Source organism: Hypanus sabinus, chromosome 21 (assembly GCF_030144855.1).
Source record: "Hypanus sabinus isolate sHypSab1 chromosome 21, sHypSab1.hap1, whole genome shotgun sequence".
Lineage (NCBI taxonomy): Eukaryota > Metazoa > Chordata > Chondrichthyes > Myliobatiformes > Dasyatidae > Hypanus > Hypanus sabinus.
In genome coordinates, this window is record NC_082726.1 from 63,198,537 (window position 1) to 63,222,675 (window position 24,139).

At 43.4% G+C, this 24,139-nt stretch overlaps 1 protein-coding gene across 14 annotated transcripts in view; it reads left to right on the forward strand.

Annotated features, from left to right (window-relative positions):
• The window catches only part of zmiz1a (zinc finger, MIZ-type containing 1a), a 409,121-nt gene that overhangs the window by 94,285 nt on the left and 290,697 nt on the right, over positions 1-24,139 (forward strand). For 13 of the 14 annotated variants that reach the window (XM_059946721.1, XM_059946717.1, XM_059946729.1 and 10 more), the window contains one exon: positions 20,552-20,741. The gene's annotated coding sequence lies outside the window, so the exon portion shown is untranslated. Of the gene's footprint in view, positions 1-7,197; positions 7,217-20,551; positions 20,742-24,139 lie in introns of those variants that run through there. The other variant, XM_059946719.1, reaches the window with a different exon arrangement.

Here is a 24,139-nt window from a genome sequence, read left to right on the forward strand (position 1 = left end):
CAGGTAGACTGTAAGTAGTAAACAGCTGGCTATCCTAGTGATGAGACCACGGAGGTGCGGGGTATTTATTAGTCTCGAAGCCTGTGGGAAGAAGCTGTTACCCAGACCTGATGCTGCTGTGCCTCCTTCCTGACAGTAAGGGTCAAAGAGATGGTGAGATGGGTGGTAGGTGTCCTCAACAATTCTTCAGGCTCTTCGAAGCATTGTTGAGGATTATCCTTCCAATTTCTTGATATCAGTCAGCTCCACATGAAAAGAAAGAACAGTATAACTGAAACATGTGGAGATGGTGAGGTTTCCTAACCTGCTGTGCTGCCTGCCATATCTTCTGTGGCATGTCATTAAATTGGTGATTAGATTTTTTAAGAACTGAGATGAATCGTATCACCTGGGTGGTTCTTGGTGAATAAGCTCTATTGTCATCACCTGGCCCTGGGGAGCTCACAGGTGCCACCTGATAACGGGTCAGTACCTGTGTTAACCCTTCTGTCCACTGGGCTCTCTTTTAATGCACACAAGTTGCTGGAGGAACTCAGCAGGTCAGGCAGCATCTATGGAGAGGAATGAACAGTCGATGTTTGGGGCAAGACCCTTCATCAAGACTGGAAAGGAAAGGGGGTAGAAGCCAGACATGTCGGCCCAAATCAATGACTGTTTATTCGTCTCCATAGATGCTGCCTGACCAGCTGAGTTCCTCCAATATTTTGTGTGTCTTGTTCTGGATTTCTAGCACCCATAGTATCTCTTGTGTTTATGATTGGCCCTCTTTGTTCTGCCTCTGTTGTGACAATTCCTGAAAGTACATTTGTTTTGCCTGGACTGTACGCCGTTTCTGTGGACTGTTTGTTCCACAACATTGGAAATTAAATTTGGGGTTTTTTTTAATATAAACTAAGTTTGGTGTTTAAAAAATCAAGGGAATAACATCTTAGGTGAGTGGTAGGTGATGATAAACCAACCAGAATTAGCAAACCAATCCATTTTGTTCAGATTGGCTGATTTAGGCTGTTGCCAAGAAGACTGGTTCCTTCTGAAATGGTAAGTGTGTTGGCAGACAGTGGGAATCCACTCTCAGCATGATCCAGACTTGCCGTTTCAACCATTTTGCTCCTCTTTTCCCATCTGGAAAAGAAACCCTTCACCCATCATTCCCCCCGCCTCACTACGTCTCTTATGTAAACAGTTCAAGTCCTTCAGAGAATGCATTCTCTTTCAGCAGAGTTGGTTATTTGCTTTTTCCCCAATGTAAATGGACAAGAATTATATAATTAAAGAACAGAACACAGTGTCCTATTATTTCTGGTCATGGATTTAATGCTGAAAGACGATTGGTACAGTGTAGGATTCTGACTATTATTAATGTCTGATTTGTAAACAAAACTCCTCTCTTTTTTCCACTTTTTCTCTCTCACCCCCTCTCTCCTCTCTCTCTCTCTCCCTCTTCCTCTCTCCCTATGCCTGCCTCTCTCCACCTCTCCCCCTCTCCACCTCCCTCCTCCCTTCCCCTTCCCCTCCCTTTTCCCCCTCCCCTCTTCCTCCCCCTCCTTTTCCTCCCCCTTCACCCTCTCCTCCCCTTCCCTCCTTCCCCACTCTCTACCCCTCTCTCCCCCTCTCCCCAATAGGCCATAAGGCATAGGAGCTGAATTGGACCATCTGGCCCGTTGAGTCTTTGTTATTGCAACATGGCTGATTTATTTGCAATTTCAACCCCATTCTCCTGTCTTCTTTGTGTAACCTTTGATGTCCTTACTAATCAAGAACCAGTCAAGTTCCACTTTAAATAAACCCAATGACTTGGCCTCCACAGCCGTCTGTGGCAATGAATTCCACAGATTCACTACTGTCTGGCTGAAGAAATTCCTCTTCATTTCTGTTCTAAAGGGATGTCCTTCTATTTCCTCGGTCTCCCTCATCTGTTAAAGACTAGAATGAATCTGTTTCCTACTGGCTTAGACACTGGCCCTTGCTGTATTAATGGTAACTTCCAGTGGCACTGTGTCAGCTGCAATTTGCCTCATTAAACCTGCACTTTCTACGGTGTTTACTTGCGGATTACCTGCAGCCACCCCCAATCCTCTCACCTGTGAACTGATAGCTTTAAATAACCCAATTGATGGCGTACAATGGCGAGGTTTTGCTTCAGACTCTCTGCGTGACTGTAAGGGAATTACTGAGCAGAGATGGATGGAAACAGAGGGACTGCTTTCCCCAAAGAGACCTGGAGCACACCATTAATTGACGGTGATCCCTGATCTGTGAAGATTAGGTCTCTCCCATACACATTCAGAGCTTGCGGCCAAAGCCTCATTTAATTTTCGGTCTTTCCGATGTATACCTTGTGCTTTAAAGTGTGTGTACTCAGCACTGGTTTGATGAGGAACTTCATCCAATGACACAATTAAGACCCTAAGTCACTGGAGCAGAATTAACCCAATCGGCCCGTCGAGTTTACTCTGCCAATTGATCATGGCTGATCCATGTCCCTCTCAACCCCACTCTCCTGCCTCCTCCCAGATCCTTTCACAACTTGACTTGTCAAAATCTATCACCCTCAGCCCTAAATATGCTCAGGCTTGGCCTCCACCTGCGGTAGCAAACTACACAGATTCACCAACCACTGGCTAAATTACTTCTTCCTCATCTCCATTCTAATGGAGCATCCCTCTATTCTGAGGCTGTGTCCTCTGGTCCTAGGCTCTCCCATTATAGGAAACACCATCTCCACACCAACTCTATTGAGGTCTTTCAGCTTCCGACAGGTTTCAATGAGATTTCCCCTCATTCTTCTAAAACCAGCAAGTAAGCTTTTCAATTCCAGAAACATTTCTTTGAACCCCCTCCAGTAGACCCAAAGCTGCTCACAGTACTCCAAGTGAGGTCTCACCAATACCTTATAAAGCCTCAACATTAAATCCTTTTTCTATAGAGAGTTAGTTCCCCATTGCCTTAAGGTGTTAGTGGAAGTGAAAGTAGCAAAAACGGCCTGGAGTTCTTCAGGGTCAGATTCATTTAGTTATCACTTGTACGTGGAATCATACAATGAAATGTGTCATTTGCATTAACAACCGAAACAATTTAAGGGTGTGTTAGGGCAGCCTGTAAGTGTTGCCGCGTATTCCGGCGACAGCAAAGCATGCCACAATGCTCAGTAAGACAGCACAGAACACAGTGAAAACAAGTTTTCATTTTAACCAAGTTACCTCCTGTGGAATACCAAACAATATTGGGGCGCCAGGGTGCCATCTGTAAGGAGTTTGTATGTTTCAATGAGTGTATGGGTTTCCTCCAGGCACTCTGGTTTCCTCCCACGTTCCCAAGACACAGAGGTTCATAGAATAACTGGTGATTGTAAGTTATTCTATGATTAGGCTAGGGTTAAGTCAGTGGTTGCTAGGCATCGCAGCTCATTGGGTCGGAAGGGCCTGTCCCGCTGTGTCTTTAGATAATAAGTAAATTGTCACATGTACATTGAAAACTACACTGAAGTACGTCATTTCCATTAACAACCAACACAAACTAAAAAAGTGCTGGGGCAGCCAGCAAGTGCCAACATAGCATGCTCACAATGCTCGAGAGAACAACAAAAAACGCAATGAAAGAGGACACAGTGGTAGCAACTTTTCATTTTAATCAAATGTAGGATTGTGGAAATCAAACTGATAATCCTCCTTTGCTTTCATTCACTTCACCAGAAAAGACAAGCTATTTGTCATTATATTGAGATACAGCATGGTAACAGGCCCAACGTCTCCATGATGCCTATTTTGTTTATGAAAAGCCTTTCATAAATTCTATTATATTTCTTTACTTTCCTGTAAATGTCTCCAAGAAAGTAAATCTGAATGTGGTATATGATGGCATGTAGGTACTGTACTTTGATAGATTTAGCTTTGAACCTGTACGTCTTTGGAATGTAGGAGGAAACTGGAGCACTTGGCGGAAACCCACACGGTCACAGGGAGACTACAAACTCTTTATAAACAGTGGCAGAATTGAACCCGGGTCTCTGTAATAATGTTACACTACTTTACTGCTCGGTCTAATTGATACTCATTTGGTTTATGTGTTTAAACCCAGCTCTGTTGGTTGTGGTCTTGACACAGGTGATCTGTGTGCTTGAAGCAGCTACGTTTGATTGCCGTAGCTTGTCTCTTGAACATTTGCATGCAAGTAAACAGTACACCTTGTGTGTGCAGTGATTTTGCTTAAATCAGCAGCCAGTACTTTAAAGTTTACACCAGGTAGATATCTCATTAAAAATCTTGTATAGGAACGTGCATTTTTAGAGCTGACAATAACTTCCTTCCTCTGACTCCTCACCTGTCTGTTGTGTTGGTTTACATTGAAAACCTTGACAAACTTGTCTTTGACAAACAGTGGAGGGTATCGTGACTGGTTGCGTCATGGCCTGATTTAGAAAGACCAATGCCCAAAAATGGAAGAGCCTACAAAATGTGGTAGATACAGCCTGTTCCATCACAAGAAAAGCCCTCCCCACCATTGGGACCATCTACAAGAAGTGCTTCCACAAATAAACAGCATCCATTATCAAGGACCCCCACCATCCAGGCCATGCTCTCTTCCTGTTGCTGCTGTTGGGAAGGAAATACCTTAGGTCCCACACCGCCAAGTTCAGGAACAGTTATTACCCTTCAACCATCAGGCTCCTGAAGCAGTGCGGATAACTTCACTCACCTCAACTCTTATATGATTCCATAACCTATAGACTCACTTTCAAAGACTTCATAGTTTATGTTCTCAGTAATATTTATCGGCCTATTTTTTTTTTAATTTTCACTGTTTGTCTTCTTTTGCAAATCGATTGTTTCTCAGTCTTTGTAGATTTTTCATTAATTCTATTGTATTTCTCTGTTCTACTGTGAATGCCTGCAAGAAAATGAATCTCAGGGTAGTATATAGTGACATTTACAGTGTGTACTTAGATAACAAATTTATTTTGAAATTTGTGCTGTTTGTAATCATCACAGCCAGTCCTTGGCACGAGATGGACTGCTGTAGCACAGCTCATTTTCAGTAGGGAGCCCTACCCAGCTTCTGCTCATCTCAGCCATCCCTCGACCAGGCCAATATGAGAGCTGCTTTAAATAGAACCTTTCACTTGCAGAGCCCCGATATAGTACAAACCTGCTAACCCATCAAAGGGCTCTCCCGAGGTACTTGGCAAGTATTAACCTGTGATTCGCTTGACAGTGTGACAATTGTAATCCTCATCGTATCACCGATGAGCGCATTCCGCACTTCCCTGCCGACAGATGTTCACAGAGGTTACTTCTTTAGATTTACTCCTCTGATTGTGGTTGTTCCGCAGCCTGCCAGCTGTAGTGTAATGAGCCACAAAATGGAGCTGTCTGGGGGGAAAATGAATGACTTTCATTTCTGTAGCACCTGTGACGTCCCTTTCAGGAGATCCTTGACAGTGCTGTTGAAGTGTCTTCATTGCCGTGACCACACAAGGCTCCTGAACCAGCGGGGATAACTTCACTCACCCCAACCCTGAACTGAATCCACAACCTGTGGACACAGTCAAGGCCTCTACAACTCGTGTTCTTAACATACATTATTTATTACCTTCTTAACTATTATTATTATGGTTTTGATTTTCTTTTTGAATTGGCATTATTTGTTGTTGTTTGCACATTGGTTAATCGTCCACCTCCGGTTGTATGTGGTATTTCATTGATTCTATTGTGTTGCTTTGTATTTCCTGTGAATGCCCACAAGTAAATGAATCTGACAGATGCTGACCTATCTATACTTTGATAGTAAATTTACCTCGAATTTTAATTATAAGGGAACACAGCAGCCTATTTCTTTTTTTTTAAAGATCAGCTTTATTTTTCACGTGTACATGGAAATATCAAAAGATGCAGTAAAATGAGGTCATTTGCAGCGATGACCAACACCGTCCAGGGGTGTTCTGGCACAGTCTGTGAGTGTTGCCACATTTCCAGATTCAGATTCAGATATCTAAATGTAGGAAACACACATGTACGTCGAAAATGCGTTCTTTGCGTCAACAACCAAGACACCTGACTCTCTTTCCAGACCATTTCCACTCTGTGTGATCAGAATATGCAATTGCCATCACCGAGTTGCTGAAATCTGACAGCAAGGTGATTTGTAGCCAGCCCTTTCATCTCCGGATATCAGGTCAAAGTAAATTTATCATCAAAGAATGTATTTGTTACTGTATACCACCATGAGATTCATTTTCTTACAGATATTTATGGGAAAATAAAGAAATTCAATAGAATTTATGAAAAACTATATACACACAAAAACTGACGAACAACCAATGTGCAAAAGGAGACTGTTATGCAAATAGAAAATAAATAACATTGAGAACATGAGCTGTAGAGACCTTGAACTTGAGTCTAGAGGTTGTGAAATCAGTTGAGGTGGGTGAAGTAATGCACACAAGTTCAGGAGCCTGATGTTTGAACTGTTCCTGAACCTGGTGGTGTGAGACCTCAGGCTTCTGTACCTTCTGCCTGATGGTAGGAGTGAGATGAAGACATGGCCTGGATGTTGGGGGTCTTTGATGATGGGTGCTACTTCCCTGTGGTAGTGCTCCCGGTGAATGTCCTTAATGATGGGGGAGGCCTGTGATGGACTGGCCTATATCCACCATTGGTGAAACTTCCAAGTAGTATATGGCACAGAAACTGTACCTAGTTAGCCACGACCTTGCTGACTGATTAAACTGCGTAATTTTAGCAGAGGGGGTGAAAAACAGACTGGCATTCCAATGTGTGTTTGGATAGGCACTGGTTCACAGTTAGCACAGAACCTTGCGCTGAATGGGTTAAGAACTGGTGCTATTAATGGATGGAAGTATCACATTGGGTGTTTACAAGGGGTAAGCCATAGGAGGAAAGGAGTCGGATCATGTTCTATAAACAGAATAAGCACTTGCTGCCTTAAATACCACACCTCCGACTGTCTGGGATTTACTGTATGCTAAAATGAGCCGTGCTGAAGTGCCATTGCAACATGTGAAAGGCTTATTAAACTGCAGCAATGAAGCATTATGTTTTGTGTAAATAATGCTTTCATTATTTTTGGCAATCCTATATTTATGCTTGACTTTGTCTGAAATGTGCAGATGCAGCGCAGCATTAGCAGTAATCAGGAGCAGAACGGATCAGTGGGTTGTGGAACGATGAGGGGTTTGACTCTCACTCCCAGGACTTGAGTAAGACAGTCTCCTCACTCTTGAAATTCTTTCCTGTTTGTATGAACTGTTGAAACTTCTCCCAAGTAGGTTCTGTGGATCCTGTGCACCTCCTTTTACATTGAACTCATCAGTGATGAGGTGCCAACGTTTAACCTACTCTAAGATCAATCTCAGCCTTCTCTTCCGCAGAGCACCTCCATTTTCCTATCATCCATGTCCCTAATTGAGTCCTTGATGTATCTGCCTCTGGCAACACATTCCACACATCTACCACTCTCTGTGCTTAAAAAAAACATCCCTCTGACATTCCTCCCCCCATACTTTCCCCTAATCACCTGAAAACTATGCCACCTGATACCAGGCTTTTCCACCATGAGAAAAAGTCACTGACTGACTATTCTATGCCTCTTATCATCTCGTACAATTCTATCAAGTCACCTCTCATCCTCATCCTCCTCTCCAAAGAGAAAAGCTCTGGCTCACTCCACCTGTCGAATTAGGTTCACAAAAATGATTCCAGGATTGAATGGCTTGTCATATGAAGAGTGTTTGGTGACTCTGGGCCTGTATTCACCAGAATTCGGAAGAATGAGTGGCGACTTCATTGAAACCTATCAAATGATGAAAGGCCTTGCTGGAGTGGATGCAGAGATGATGTTTCCTGTGGTGGGAGAGTCTAAGACCAGAGGACAGCCTCAGAAAAGAGGGGTGACATTTTAGAACAGAGATGAGGAGGAATTTATTAGCCAGAGGGTAGTGAATCTGTGGAATTCTTTGCTACAAAAATCTGTGGAGGCCAAGTCTTTATGTATATTTAAGACGGAAGTTGATAGATTCTTGATTGGTCAGGGCATGAAGGGATACGGGAAGAAGACAGGAGACTGGGGCTAGAAAATTGGATCAGCCATGATAAAATGGCAAAGCAGACTGGATAGGTCAAATGGCCTAATTCTGCTCCTATACCTTATGGTCTTATTGTTTTACCCACATAAGATATGCTCCCTATTCCAGGCAGCATCCTAATAAATCTCCTCTCACTCTCTTTAAAGCTTCTACATTGTTCCTATAGTGAGGTGACAATATCGCATGATTAATGTTCAGCCAAACAGCAACAGCAGAGAAAGCCACTTTCCTCCATCCCATCCACCCACCTCTCCACACACACACTCTCACACTCTCTCTCTCTCACACACACACTCTCTCGCTCTGTCTCACACACACACTCACACTCTCTCTCTCTCTCTCACACACACTCTCTCGCTCTGTCTCACACACACTCTCTCTCACACACACACTCTCGCTCTGTCTCACACACACACTCACACTCTCACTCACACACACACTCTCTCTCTCACACACACACTCTCTCGCTCACACTCACTCTCTCACGCACATGCTCACACACAGTGTTCCAACCTGAAAAACAAATTATTTTCAGAATCAGGTTTATTATCAGTGGCGTGTCATGAAACGTGTTTTTGGAGCAGCAGCATAGTGCAAGGCATAAAAATTACTACAAATTTTCAAATAAATATGTAGTGCAAAAGTTGAATAACAAGGTAGTGTTCATGGACCATTCAGAAATATGATAGTGGAAGGGAAGAAGATATTCTTCAAATGTTGAGTGTGTGTCTTCAGGCTCCTGGACCTCCTCCCAGTTTTGGTGAAGCTCAGAGGCTACTTGCTGGGGGCAAACAGAACAAAGAAGGAGCCTCCTGTAAAGATGAATGTCAAGGTTGTCTGTAGTATACATACTTTGATAATAAATGTACTTTGAACTGATGATAGTAATGAGATGAGGGCATGTCCTGGGTGGTGAGGGTCCGTAATGGTGGATACGGCCCTCTTGAGGCATTGCCTTTTGAAGAAGTCCTTAGTGTTGTGGATGCAAGTCCCCATGATGGAGCTGGCTGAGATTACAGACCTCTGCAGTTTTTTCTGATCCCATAAATCACAATAATAAATTTCAAAAAGATAACTGAAGTATTTGCACTACATACAAAAAGAGAGCAAACATGGTGAAGTAGTTTTCAAGGACTGTTCAGAAACTTGGTGACGGAGGCAGAGTCTGTTCCCGAAATGGAGAGTGCAGGTACCCGAGTGGTAGTCAGGTGATTTGCACTTGGGAGGAATTTTATTGACAGGTTGGAGCAGGGATGATGAACGGGGTCAGGATTCACAGCTCCACTGGTGCCTGGTACTGCCAGGGTGTTAACAAAGAAAGCAACTACCTGTTCTCAGTGTGTCAGACACACTGCGGCCATAACTGGCTCTTTCTCAGTCTTCTCCCACATGCTAGCCAGTTTTGTCTTCACACAAATCTTGTTAAGCAGTGCCTTCTGCCAGCAGTGTATTTCAGCCAAATCTAAGCTCTAATTTTTAAAAGGAAAAAAAACACAAAGTCCTCCTTTGGCTGAACAAAATGTTACTTGAAGAGGTTTTGTGCATTCTACCTTGGCTGTGTTATTCAATTATTCTGCAGTGTGGCTCGATAATTTATATTGACAAAGGCCAGCTGCTTTGGAAAGCCACAGGTCTTTCTTGTTTTCCCGCTTCCATGATTGGTCACGCTTGTCAACCCAGTAAACCAGGAAAAACAGAGGAGATCCTGGCCTAGAGTTGGGGAAGAGGAATGGGGGTGTGATGACTAGTGAGCATATGTTTAGACCTAGGTGTCTCTTGGCCTCTCTACAGCACTGAGGGGTTTTTATCTGGAATAAGAGAGACAGCCCTGGGGGAATAATGTAAGAGGACCTTTAAATATCTCAGCACTTACCCAAGTGGAGATGGTTGTACAGGAAACCATGAGGTTGGGTGAGACTAGAACGAGAGAGGCATAGGTTAAGGGTGAAAGGTGAAATATTTAATGGGATCCTGAGGGGGATCTTCTTCACTCAACTTATGGTGTGAGTGTGCAATGAGCTTCTAACAGAAGTGGAGGATGCAAGTTCAATTTCATCTTTTAAGATCGTTTTGGAGTAAATTGGTGGGAGAGCTACGGAGGGCGATGGTCCAGGAGCAGGTTGATGGGACTAGGCAACCAAAATTACAGATCAGCACAGACAAGTTGGGCTATAGGGCCTGATTCTGCACTAATCTACCAACCGGTATGTCCTTGGACTGTGGGAAGAAACCGAGACACCTGGAGGAAACCCAGGTGGTCACGGGGAGAACATACAAACTCCTCACAGACAGCAGCAGGAACTAAACACAGGTTGCTGGTACTATGAAGCATTGTGCTACCTCTTTCTCAGTTCCTCTCTGATTCTTTCTCTCTCTCAATTTCTCTGTTTCTCTACCCGTTTTTCTCTCACTTATATTTTCACGCCCCTCCAGATCTCTCAGTCTTTCCCCTCATCCCCTCTCCACTCTCAGTTGGCAACATTTCAAAATGGCTGACTGTACCTCAGATTTTAAGCAGTGACAAGTGGCTTTGGAGCAGAACATACATCAGGAGTTTGTTCCACTTGGAGCTTTGACAGAGTAAGCCAAGCTTTCAGTTGTTGCAAAGAGCAGCATCTTTTCCACAAGATCCCGGCCTAAATGTTACTTGAGTTCTCTGTGACTGGAGAAATGGAGGTAGGAGGGGATGTGATGGTGTTTCCACACACATTGAGGAGGTGGATCATAAACATGAGGTTCTGCCGATGCTGGAAATCCAGAGCAGTACACACAAAATGCTGGATGAAATGCTGCAGGTCAGGCAGCATCTACAGGGAGGAATAAACAGTCAACAGTTCAGTTGGAGAACTTTTATTAGGAACAGAAAGGTAGAGGGAAGAATTCAGAATAAGAAGGTGGTTTGGGGGGTGCGGGGGAGACCTCTTCTTATCCTGGTATCTTGTATTCTATATACTGGCTTTATATGTTTATTGTGCTTTTATAATGATATATTTGATCTGAAGTAACAATGACTTCATTCTCCTTCATACTCGGGTACTGAAGAATGCCAATATACTACTTTGAATCATCTTCCCATACATACCTAGAGAGAGTCCAGAGGAGGTTCATGAGAATGCTATCCGGAATAAAAGGGTTAATGTTTGAGCAGCATTTGACGGCTCTGGGCTTGTATTCACTGGATTTAGAAGAATGATGTGAAGGGTGGAAGATCTCATTGAAACCTATTGAATATTGAAAGGCCTAGATAGAGTGGACATGGGGAGGACGTTTCTGATCGTAGGGAAGTCTAAGACTAGAGGGCATAGCCTCGGAATAGAAGGCTGTCACTTTGTATGGTGAATCTGTGGAATTCATTGCCACAGAAGGCTGCAGAGGCCAAATCATTGGGAATATTTAAAGTGGAGGCTGATAGGTTCTTGATTAGTAAGGGTGTCAAAGGTTATGGGAAGAAGGCAGGAGAGCGGGGTTGAGAGGGATAATAAATCAGTCATGGTGGAATGATAGAGCAGACTCGATGGGCCGAATAGCCTAATTTTGCTTCTATGTGTTATGGTCTTTTGATACTGCCTGACCTCCAATGTTTTACGTGTGTTTCTGTGCTGCAGCTTTTCAGTTTATTAGTCCACTGCACACCCAAATTGCTCCAAACCTTGAACACAATGATGTGCATTAGAGCTGATGTTTAACTATTGTATCTTGAATCTACAGAAGATTGTTGCTTGTTCATTTCCCTCTTCTTTCTTACCCTTGCTTTTGGATATCTGTTGCCTGTGGAGATACTGTGTTGGGGAACCTTTGCTGAAGTGAAGGACAGTTGTATTGTGCTGTAACATCTCCCAAAATACTGAGTCACTCCATCCCTTGACTCAAATGCAGCTTAATTAAATATTGGATTAGTGGAAAGGGAATTCTGTAAATTCCATACACTTGGCAGAATGATTGCTTCTGGAGTTCATACCATTGAGACCAGTCCACCATTCAACAAGATCAAGGAAATCCCTCCTTATTCTTCTCCACTCCAGCAAGTATTGGCCCAGATCCATCAAATGCTCCTCATACATTAACCATTTAATTCCAGAAATTCTCATAAACCTCCTCTGGACTCTCCAGAACCAGCACATCATTTCTCAGATGTCAAAACTACTCACAATACTCCAAATGTGGTTTGACCAATGCCTTATAAAGCCTCAGCATTACATCCTTACTTTTATAGTATCTTCTAGTCCTCTCAAAGTGAATGCTAACATTGAAATTTTGCCTTGTGTGGATCACAATAACAAACTTGTCTAGTTTTCCTATTCTGATTTCTTATTATGGGCTGTTTTGTATTTCTGGACATTGTCCAAACTGAAATCCTCCCAAAGAGAATCAAAGGATCAAACCCAGAACCTCCTTAATTTAAAGGCTGAATGACTGATCTGTCTGCCCTATTCAGGCAACCTTTGACCACCCCTGTAACTCAAAAGTGTGCCTCAACTTTGAATTGATGATCCCTGAACTTCCAACTTCTGGAAGAGAATTCCGAAGATTCTCAGTTCCCTGAGAGTAGAAATTCCTCCTTATTGTCATAGGTGGGTAGACCCTTTCCTGTGACTATGCCCTTTGGTCCAAGATCCTCCCCATGAGGGGAAACTTCTTCTCAACTTTCAGCCTACCAAGACTGGATGGCACAAAAACAAAAGCTTTCCGGTGTATCTTGGTACCTGCAACAACAATATACCAAAACCAGACACCTTCCAGTCCTTTATTTCAATCCTTGGATATTAATGGAATTAGTTCAGGAAAGTGACATTGAAATGCTAAGGCGTAAGATCAGCCTTTTTGAGTGGTAGTGCTGGTACTGATAAGTCTCCTCATACTCACAGCTACAGCATATTATATTAAGGTGATTGCCCAGTGTTCTAAATTCCAAGTAGAATCAGCATGTCCTGTTTAAATTTGCTTGTAAAACAACCACACTACCTCAGGAATAAGTCTATTGAACCTTCTCTGACTCGGCTCCAAAGTACCACTCCTTAAATGAAGACCCCAAGGTAAATATTGCACCAAAAATGGTGTAGAATTGTATAAAGACTTCCTTATACTGGCTCCTGGAATGACCGGCAACATTGCAATGATGGGACACCATCCAGTTTGATGTACTGCACAGGGCAAGGTCTTCATGAATCAATCGTGTCAGATCTTCACAGTGCATCTTAACTTGGTGAGGGAGTATGTTGTGAGGTTCATCAGCCATCCAGACCCTGAAGATTCTGTCAGCCCCCTCTGATGAGCATGAGAGATCAAGCAGTGTTATTCAAAAAAGAAATTCAGGTTGGGAACCCCTGATGTAGAGTAAAGTGTTACAGCTACAGAAAAAGTGCACTGCAGGCAGACAATAACATGCAAGGCCTTGGAAAGATAGATTATGAAGTCAATGGTCCATTTTATTGTACCAGAGGCTTCCCAGTTATCTTTTAACAGTGGGATAGAAGCTGTTCTTGAGCCTGGTAGTACTTTATGGATTTTGTATCTTCTGCCTCATGGGCTGGTGAGAAGAGAGAAACGTCCAGGGTGGTTGGAGTCTTTGATTATACCACCTGCTTTGCTGCGGCAGCAAGAACTATAGAGTGCCCTCAGAGGGGAGGCTGGTTTCCGTGATGTGTTGAGCTGCGACGCAACCAGTTGAAATGCTCTCCACAGTACGTCTGCAGAAATTTGCGAGAGTCTTTGATGGGATACCAAATTTTGAGATTGGAAACTAATGATGTTGATGGAGCAAGGATTTCTGAGATCTCCTGAAAAAAAAATCATCCCATATTAGCAAGAGCTTAGCAACAATGAGTCAGATGTTCTCCACTTAGCAACAGGGCTCACTGCAGACCGCCTCTTGAAAAACTTGTTTGGCATGGTTATTTATAGCGCTCATGTGCAATATTACATCAGTGGTTAATGTTGTATCACACAAACTGCGGTGTGGATTTGTACTGCACTTTGCGTGACCTGACTCCCTTTGGATTTATCTGTTCTTTCCATTTGTAAGTCAGAGTTTTCCTTGGGTTGCTGCCTGTACTGAGTCAGTGACAGGTGCTGGGCTTAAACAGTGGCTTTGAAAGGCAAAATAAGATTGCCCCTTTGAAATGTGGGGATGAGTTTAGACAATATTGTCAACTATAGCCATTGGACTGCATTGCTTTGAGGCCCACTGTTAGTCAGAGTCGATGATAGATGTTGAATCCCAACTGTCCACACGATAAGCAAACCAGGGCAGTACAATCTGGAGAGCAAGCTGTTGCTCATGTAGCAGGCTCCTCCTCTCCTCATAGCTGATGGATCCAAAGGAATGGCAGGGATTGATACAATTTGGCACCAGCGGCATTGCAGGAGTTGCCAGTCTCTGTTGAACTCAATAGAGTACTGGCTTAGAGACTCCAGCTCTGGATTTTTCCTTGGGGTTTACTCCCAAAGTGGGTACAGCCAGAAGGCAGCGGAGGTTTCAGATTAGATTCTTCCTTCTCCAAGGTGAGATGCCGACCCTGTCTACCTGAAGTGACTGGTTTTATGGCACCAGTAACCTGCCTTTGCCTGTTCAAAAGTTCAAGGTAAATTTATTATCAAAGTACATGTATGTCACCATATACAACCCTGAGATTAATTTTCTTTTGAACATACTCAATAAATTCATAATAGAATAATAGCCATAACAGAATCAATGAAAGTCAGCACCAACTTGGGCAACTGCTCTTCCATGACCGCAAGAAACTGGAGTTATGGACTCAGCTTAGAACATCACAGAAACCAGCTTCCATTTCATACATTCTGTCCGTACTTCTCAGTCTCTCAGTATAGCGGGCAACATAGTTAAAGAGTCCTCCCACCTCAGACATTCTCTCTTCTCCCTCTCTTCCATTGGGCAGAAGATACAAAACCCCGAAAGAACATACCACCACGTTCAAGAACAGTTTCTACCCTGCTATTATTAGCCTATTGAATGGCTTACTAGTATGAAACGTTGGACTCTTGACCTCACAATCTACCTTATTAAGACCCAGGACCTCATTGTCTACCTGCACTGCACTGTCTCTGTACTTTATTCTACATTCTTATTGTTTTACCTTGCACTACATCTCATTGCAGCATTGAAATTAGATGATCCATGTGGATGGTTTTTCACTGTACTTTGGTACATCAGACAATAATAAACCAATTTACTGTCTCCACTTTGCACACTCAATGGCTGAAGTAACACAGTGCAGATATCAGAACACAAGGAATGGCAAGAGTTTGTTATCTGGCCCCTTGAGTGTACAACGACTCTAGGTGACTTGGCTCAATACCATTTTCCAGCTCCATCCTGACATCTCCAGATCTACAACCCTGGGATTTATACCGAGAGGCACAGAGTGCTGGACTGAAGATGCGATGTTGAAACTGCATAAAATACTGATTAATTTGCAACTGGAGTCTTCTGTCCAATTCGTGTCATCACAACCTTCCTGAGAGGATTCATATAGCTGAAAGGAAATTTATTATCGAAGTATGAATATGTCAGTTTATGTTTCTCTGAGATTCATTTGCTTGCAGTCACTCACAGAACAAAAAAACACAATAGAATCAATGACAAAACTACACACCAAGACTGACAAACAATCATTGTGTGCAAAGAAGACAATTGTCCAAATACAATAATTAATAAATAGATAGATAGGTAACATGGAGAACATGAGTGATAGAGTCTGTAGGTTGTGGAATCATTTCAGCGTAGAAGTGAGGGAAGTTATCCAAAATGGCTCAGGAGACAGATGGACAAAGGGTATCAATCCTCTGTGGAATGGTTCCTGGGGTTCTGGATTTGGATGGGAGCAGAGGAAGTTGAAAGGATATCTGGTAGAAGTGCACAAAGATGATGGCTGCTTCAGACAGGGCAAAGTGTAGCATTTTGGCACAGGTAAGATGGGCCAGAGACCTGTTTCTTAGCTTTATATCTCTTTATCATGCAAAGTTATTTCTCTCAGCCAGTGTGTTCCTGTGTAACAAAGGCAAAGGCTATTTTGGGATTGAGCTGCAGAATAATCAACACAAGAGATTCTGAAGTTGCTGGAAATCTCAAGCAAATGAAGGGTCACAGCCCAAGATTTCGACTGTGGAATTGAACCCTGATCGCTGGCACTGGAAAGCATTACACTAACCTCTATGTTACCATGGCACATCAAAATTTATCCTGAAGACCAGAAAAATCTGAAGTATGATCTTGGTTTTCATTAGGTCACCAGATGCCAGCAGAGCAATAACCATCGTTCTTCCCAGTCCGATAGAACAGTAGATTACAAAATAGGTCCTACAACACATGATTTTGTGATGTCCCGTATAGATCTACTCCATGATGAATCTAAAACTTTCCTCCTACATCTCATAATCCTCTTCATAGGAATTTGGACAAAATGGGTAGTACTCTGAGAATTTACGTGGCTGTTTTCTGGGGTGACGTGGCTGTTCTTTGAGGAAGAGGCATAGCATAATGGTTAGCACAGCACAGTACCAGAGGCCCGGGTTCAATCCCACCACTGCCAGTAAACAGTTTCTGCATCCTCCCTGTGACTGCATGGGTCTCCTCCAGGTGCGCTGGTTTCCTCCCAACTCAAAGACATACCATTTGGTAGGTTAATCAGTCATTGTAAATTGTCCCGTGTTTAGACGAGGATTAAATTGGAGGATTTGCTGGAAAGAGCAGCTTGAAGGGCTGGAAGATCCTAGTCCATGCGTATCTCAATAAATAATGATTGAGTGGAAAGGATCTAAATTCTCAGGAGCTTAGATGAGTGACTGTACTGAGAGACGGTTGTAGAGGGGTTGTTAGGTTGGGACTGAGAGACTGATTCACTGGATGGAGTCTCAAACCCTGGGACATAGTAAGAAGGAGCTCAGAGCTGGCCTTCCATCTACCAAGCTCCACATTCACAGGCTCCACACTGGCACTTTGTGGCTTCACTCTCTCCCTGCTACAAAATACAGGCCATCAGTGGTGCAAAGCTGTTGCAGTGCCAGCGACTTGGGCTGCCTTTAAGGAATTCCTGCTTTCTCCAGGTGCTCCAGTTTTCTCCTGTATTCCAAAGTCATACAACTTTGTCGGTTAATTGAGCAGAGAAGGCTTGTTGGGCCAGAAGGGTCCGTTATCATACTTTTCTTCAAAATATTTTTGAAAGAAATACTCTTGACAGCATCTCTCAAGCCAGAGGCATTTACCAATCAAGAGGGATGTGGGTGTGTCACATCATGTCACCTGTGTCATGACCTGAAAATATATCACAGGCCCTTCATCATTGGGTCTAAACCCAGGGGCTCTATCCATAAGACCATAAGACCTTAGAGCAGAATTAGGCCATTTGGCCCATCAAATCTGTTCTGCAAATCCATCTTGGCTGATTTATTATTCCTCTCAATCTCATTCTCCTTCCTCCTCCCCTTTGAAACCCTTATGAATCTAGAATCCATCAACCTCCACTTTAAGTACACCCAGTGACTTGGCCTCCTCAGGCACCTGTGGCATTGAGACCCACAGATTCAACTTAAAAGCTTCTGATCAGCTGATAAAGGTTAGGAAATGTGAGGATATAATTCCAGGATGGTGACATGGGGAAATTATTTAATGTCTTTTTTATAGCTGCTTTCAGCAGGAAAGGATTAAATGGGTCAGGTTATTTTGAAACACGATTAAAAATAAATTCAGAAATGGATTATACAGTGGCCACTGAATGTATCTACTTCAGGGTTCAATGTATTGGTACAGAGATACTCTTCTACACACCTCTGTTGTAATGCATGGTTATATGAATTCCTGTCACCTTCCTGTCAGCTTGCACCAGTCTGGCCATTCTCCTCCGACCTCTCTCATTAACAAGGAGTTTTCACCCACAGAACCACTGCTTACTGAATGTTCTTTGTTTTCCACACCATTATCTGTAAACGGTGAAGAGTGGTGTTCACGAAAATCCTGGACATCAGTAGTTTCTGAAATATTCAGACCACGCTGTCCAGCACCAACAATCACTCTGCAGTCACTTAGATCACACTTCTTCCCCATTCTGACGTTTGAACAGCAACTGAACCTCTTGACCATGTCTGCATGCTTTTATGCATTGACTTGCTGCCACGTGATTGTCTGATTATATTATTACTCTAACGTGCAGGTGTACAGGCGTACCTAATAAAGTGACAACTGAGTGTACGTTGTAACATTTGGTGTTTTGCAGTTATTTTCAGTATTTGCATAAATTTGTCTAAAGGAAGAAGCAGAAGGTTTTGATGACAGCTGTAAGAAATATATAGTTTTCAGTATAATATTAGTAATACCAGTGTTAGAAGCTCATTGGTTCAGTTTGTCCCGTGGTTTGCTGAACACTGAAGGAAGTCATTGCAAATATGTAAAATATGTATGGAAGGGCTGCGGGAGCAATGCATGGACAACTGCATGTGTGATAACACTCACAAAATGCTGGAGGAACTCAGCAGGTCGGGCAGCATCTATTGAAAGGAATAAATCATCAATGTTTTGGGCCGAGACACTTCTTCAGGACTGGAACTGAAGTGGGAAGGAGCCAGAGTAAGAAGGTTGGGGAGGGGAGGGGAGGGAGCACAAGCAGGAAGGTGACAGATGAAACCAGGTGAGGGGGAAGGTAGGTGGGTGGGGAGGGGAGATGAAGTGAAAAGCTGGCAAATGAAAGGTGGAAAAGGCAAAGGAACTGAAGAAGGAATGTGATAGGAGAGGGGAGTGGACCATTGGAGAAAGGAGGAGGGGGGGCATTGTGATTGTGCATACCATGCCAGTGCTGATAGCAACAATGCATGGCTGCTGCGTGTGTATTAGAGGCATCTCCCCCTACCCCCCCATCAGATATCTCCTCACCCAGTTCCAGCCGCAGTGGAGCTACTCAGTAAACCCTTGTGCACGTCGTTCCCCAACTGCCTGCACTCCTACCGTGAATGCGTCACTAGTGACTCTAGCAATGAATATCCCAGTGAGGCTCCTCGCTGCAAGGGTTTGGGGCAGGCCCACACTATCCCCAGACCGAACCCAAGGACCCTGCAGCAATGCGCTGTTAGGAAATTCCTTGGCTCGCACTGCAGTCTGGCATGTGTGTACGTCTGATTCTCAGACGCTGGCGCAAGGACTGTGCATCCGCACTGAGCGGTCCTGTGATAGTGAGCTCACTGCCAGGACCGCATCCCCGTGTGGAGCCGGGGATAGGCACCTCCGTCCCCTTGCTCCACCGGGAACCCCTTGGTTTGCTTGCACAATAAACTTTTGATTTCAACACGTTGGTGTTAACCAGAATAGGATTCATTCACTTTTGGCGAACTGCCTGAACTCTTCCTCATGTTTTCATGTTAGAGCACCTCTCCCGTATATCTTTTATTTACTTATTTCATTTAGAGATGCAGTATGCTCACAAGTCCATCCAGTCCAAGTACACCCACGTGACTGATTAGCCTACTAACCAGAATGTGGGAGGAAAAGTGGGCATCCGGAGGAAATCCATACAGTCACGGGGCAATCAGACCTTGCAGAAGCTTGTGGCAATTGAACCTGAGTCACTGGTGCTGTATTTGCTTTATGCTAACCACCATGCTACCGTATTGCCCCAATGAATTGTTGTGATTAAGGTGACTACACACCCTTGCCCTCCCCCACACCTCCACTTTCCCTCCTTGGACCACACCATCCTTGCTTCTCCTCCACTTCCTCAACCTACACAATTTCCTCATCCTTACCCTATCCACCTCTGCCTCATCCTCGCTTATATTATATTGTATATGATGACGTATATGTAGTTTGAACTTTGAAGAGGATCACAGCCCATTGTAAAACATACAAAATGCTGGAGGAACTCAGTAGGTCAGGCAGCATCAATGGAAAGTAAAAAAGAGTGGACATTTTGGGCTGAAACCCTTCACCAGGGGCTACTTATCCCTTCTTAGCCTGTGCTTTACAGGGTTCCAGTTAGTCAACAATCACATTAAGGTGAAGTGGCTTTAACATGAGAAGTTATGGTAGAACTGAAGATGTGTTGGGCCTTTAGAGAAAATGAAATCAAGTTAGAGGCAGGATGAAGAAAATACAAGCTATAAGAGACTGGGTAAAGAAGGGTTGAGGTGGGAGTGTTCGAGGCGATGCTTGTGTTTTAGGGTGGCAGAGTTAGGTAGCATTATTACAGCGCCAGTGATCTAGGTTCAATTCCCATGCTGTCTGTAAGGAGTTTGTACGTGTTCCCTGTGACTGCATGGGCTTCTTCCATGTGCTCTGTTTCACTCCCAAATTCCAATGTATACAGTGTAGTAGATTAATTGGTCACTGTGTGGTATGGGTTGGTTGGGATGTCTCCATGCTGTATTTCAAAATAAAATAAAAATGAACCTCAAAACAGGTGGGGAATGCCGGGTAAATAAATTAATCCATTCTCTCTCATTCCCTAGATCGGCCAACATTGTTCACGTGGCGAGATCAAAAGAAGATACTGATGGTGGTGGCCCACGACCCAAGCCAGTGCCAGCTGGGTGGGCTATAAACTAGAAGAGAAGTCTCCGTCTTGGCAGTGGCAAGGACCCAGAATCACCTGTTTGCCCCCAACCCTGCGTGCCCATCCGGCTTCTCCCGTGCCACGTGGTAAGTGAGCCTTTTCCATTTCTCCAGTTGTCCAGTGCTGGGCTTGTTCAGTTCCTGCCTGCACATTGTACCTGGTGAAGTTGTGTCTGGATTCCAATGGTTGGACTCAGAAAGGAATACATTCTTGTGAAATGTTCTCAGGCTGGTGATATTACTGCTTGTAAGATGGATGCAGGTTTTCTCCATTGGTTGTGAGTCTTCGGTTCTAGGCAATGGAAGTAGAGCTTTTGAATGTTCTTAAGGGTGGAGGTAGTTAGGTTCTTGAGAAGCAAGGAATGCATGGTTACTGGGACTGGGCAGGAATGCAAAGTTGCAATTGTGGTCAGATCCAGCGGGATCTTAATGAGCATCGGAGCAGTTTGACCTGCAAAATCCTGCTGTTTAAGTCCTTTTGTTCTAATGTATATCCACAGCAGTGGTTATCTACACTATCTACACCTCTCATAATTTTATTTTCCTCTATTATTCTCGCCTCTCAGTCGTCTTTGCTCCCTGGAAAATGGATGCACCTACTCCCATCTCCCCTTGTCCCTCAAGGCTCCAGCCCAGGCAACATCTGTGTAAATCTTTTCTGCACCTTCTCTAGAGCAATCAACTTGTAGGAAAGAGCTGCCTGCCTGCCATGTCAGTACAAGGTGCTCCCTGACTACTCAGCCTGAGACCAGCACAACTCAGAGATTTTCATCTAGCATAGAAGGGGGTTACTCAGCCCATCAAATCCATGCTAACTCAGAAAGAATCAGAATCTGGTTTAATATCACTGCCATATGTCTTGAAATTTGTCATTTTGCAGCAGCAGTATATTGCAATACATGATAATACAAAAAAATTACTATTTATGTAGAACTAAATTTAAAAAGTAGTACTAAAAGAGAGCAAAAGAAGGTAGTCTACATGAGTTCATTATCCATTCAGAAATCTGCTGATGGATGGGGAGAAACTGTTCATAAAACATGGAGTGTGTGTCTTCAGACTCCCGTACCACCTCCCTGATGGTAGCAATGAGAAAGGGGCATATTCGGGATGATGGGGGTCCTTAATGATGGATGCCGCCTTTTTGAGGCATTGTCTTTCGAAGACGTCCCCGATGCTGGGAAAGCTGGTATCCATTATGGAGCTGGGAGAGTTCACAACCAGCTGCAGCTTTTTTCTGATCTTGTGCAGTGGCCCCTCCATACCTAACAGTGATGCAGCCAGTGAGAATGTTCTCCTCAGTACATCTGAAGAAATTTGCGAGAATCTTTGGTGACATACAAATCTCATTTCCCCCACTACTTTTTCCTGTAACATACTTCACCTTCCTATCACGATAATTGGTGCTTGTGCGAGCATTGTATTAGACTCTACAACAGAACAGTGTGGAAACAGGAGTTGGCAATTTTTTTTATGTATGTCTGCTCACGGCCAAGCTCACAGCAGCACTTCCCTGCTCCAAATACATTTTCCTTGATCTTATTAACGTCTAGAAATCTATTGATCATAATGTCAGGATCCTATGTGTCAGGGATGGGAAGGGAGCTAACTGCTGGACTCACTGGAAGGCAGCTGATTAGGAGCAGGCAACTGTGAAATAAGCTAACTGAGAACTCCGTCTTAGGGAAAATAATGCTGATTTTCAAACATTGCCAGTTAGGGTGAGCAGCAGAAAGCAGTGGTCAGCATTTATTCCTTCAGGATCGTAGTGGATGTGAATAATGACATAACATATGTAGTTATGAATATTACTGGAAATCAAATTGGAATTGGTTTATTATTGTCACATATACTGAAAAGCTTGTTTTGGATGCTGTTCATACAGATCAAATCATTACACAGTGCATTGAGGTAGAACAAGCTACAACAATAACTGAATGCAGAATTAAGTGTAACAGCTACAGAGAAAGTGCAGTGCAGGCTGATAATGAGGTACAAGATCATAATGAGGGAGATTGTGAGGTCAAGAGTCCAGTTTATAAGACCGTAAGATTTAAGAGGAGAATTAGGCTATTTGGCTCATCAAGCCCATTTCATCATGGCTGATCCATTTTCCCCCTGAGCTCCAATCTCCTGCCTTTTCCCTGTACCCCTTCATGGCCTGACTAATGAAAATCTTTCAACCTCTGCCTTAAGTATACTCAATGATTTGGCCTCCACAGCCCCAGTGGCAACGACTCCCAGGATTCACCACTCACTGGCTAACGAAATTCATCTTCATCTCCATTCTAAAAGGATGCTCCTCTATTCTAAAGCTGTGTCCTCTGGACTTAGACTCCCCCAGCATCAGAAGCAACCTCTCCACATCCACTCTATCGAGGCCTTTCAACATTCATTAGGTTTCAATGAGGTCGCCCCTCATGCTTTTGAATTCCAGTGAGTATAGGCGCAGAGCTGACAAATGCTCCTAATATGACAAGCTTTTTATTACTAGGAAGCTATTTATTAGCCTTATAACAGTGGGGTAAAAACTGTCCTTGAGCCTGGTGGTACACGTTTTCATTCATTTGTATCTTCTGCTCAATGTAAGAGGGGAGAAGAGAGAATGTCCCACATTATCTTCTGTTCATCTAGGGATTAAACAACAGAATATTAAAGAAAACATAGGAGATTCTGCAGATGCTGGAAATCCAGAGCAACACACAAAATGCTGGAGAAACTCAGCAGGTCAGGCAGCATCTATGTAAAGGAATAAGTAGTCAATGTTTCAGTCCGACATCCTTCATTAGGACTGGAAAGGTAGAGGGAACATGCCAGAATAAGGTAGGGGAATGGTGAAGAATAAATACAAGCTAGAAAATGAGAGATGATTGTCAAACTGAACTTGGTCCATCTTATTTCATGTATCCCAAATGATTAAACTGATGGTATGATTCCCTTATTGGTTACCAAGAATTTTCTCTTTGTTGGTCTGACGATTCCAAACGTAGATCCCTTGAGGGTGATTGTTGAGCCATACCTTTTCTTGTTTTGAACCTGTAGCTCGTTATCCTACTTTCACTGAAAAGAATTTCAAGAATTAGCATTTTCCACCTCTTTTCTCAAGCTAACTCTCATTCATCATGTGTCCAGGACAAAGAAATGGGCAGAAAAGTCATCATGGACCCTACCCACCCTGCAAACTGCCTTTTTCAAGTTTGCTTCAGGAAAGTGCTACAGGGCTATTACAGCAAAAAACCACACTATCTTAAAAGTTTCTTCCCCCATGCAGTTAATCTGATCAACAATTCGAGTTAATCGCCCCTTCTCCCACCCACCACCCTCCTCTATCTATTACCCCCGTCACTAATAAATAGCTCTTTAGTATGATAAATTGGACTCTAGACCTCACAATCTGCCATGTTCTGATCTTGCACCTTATTGTCTACCTGCATTGCACTTTCTCTTCAGCTATTGCAGTTTATTCTCCAGTGTTACTGTTTTAC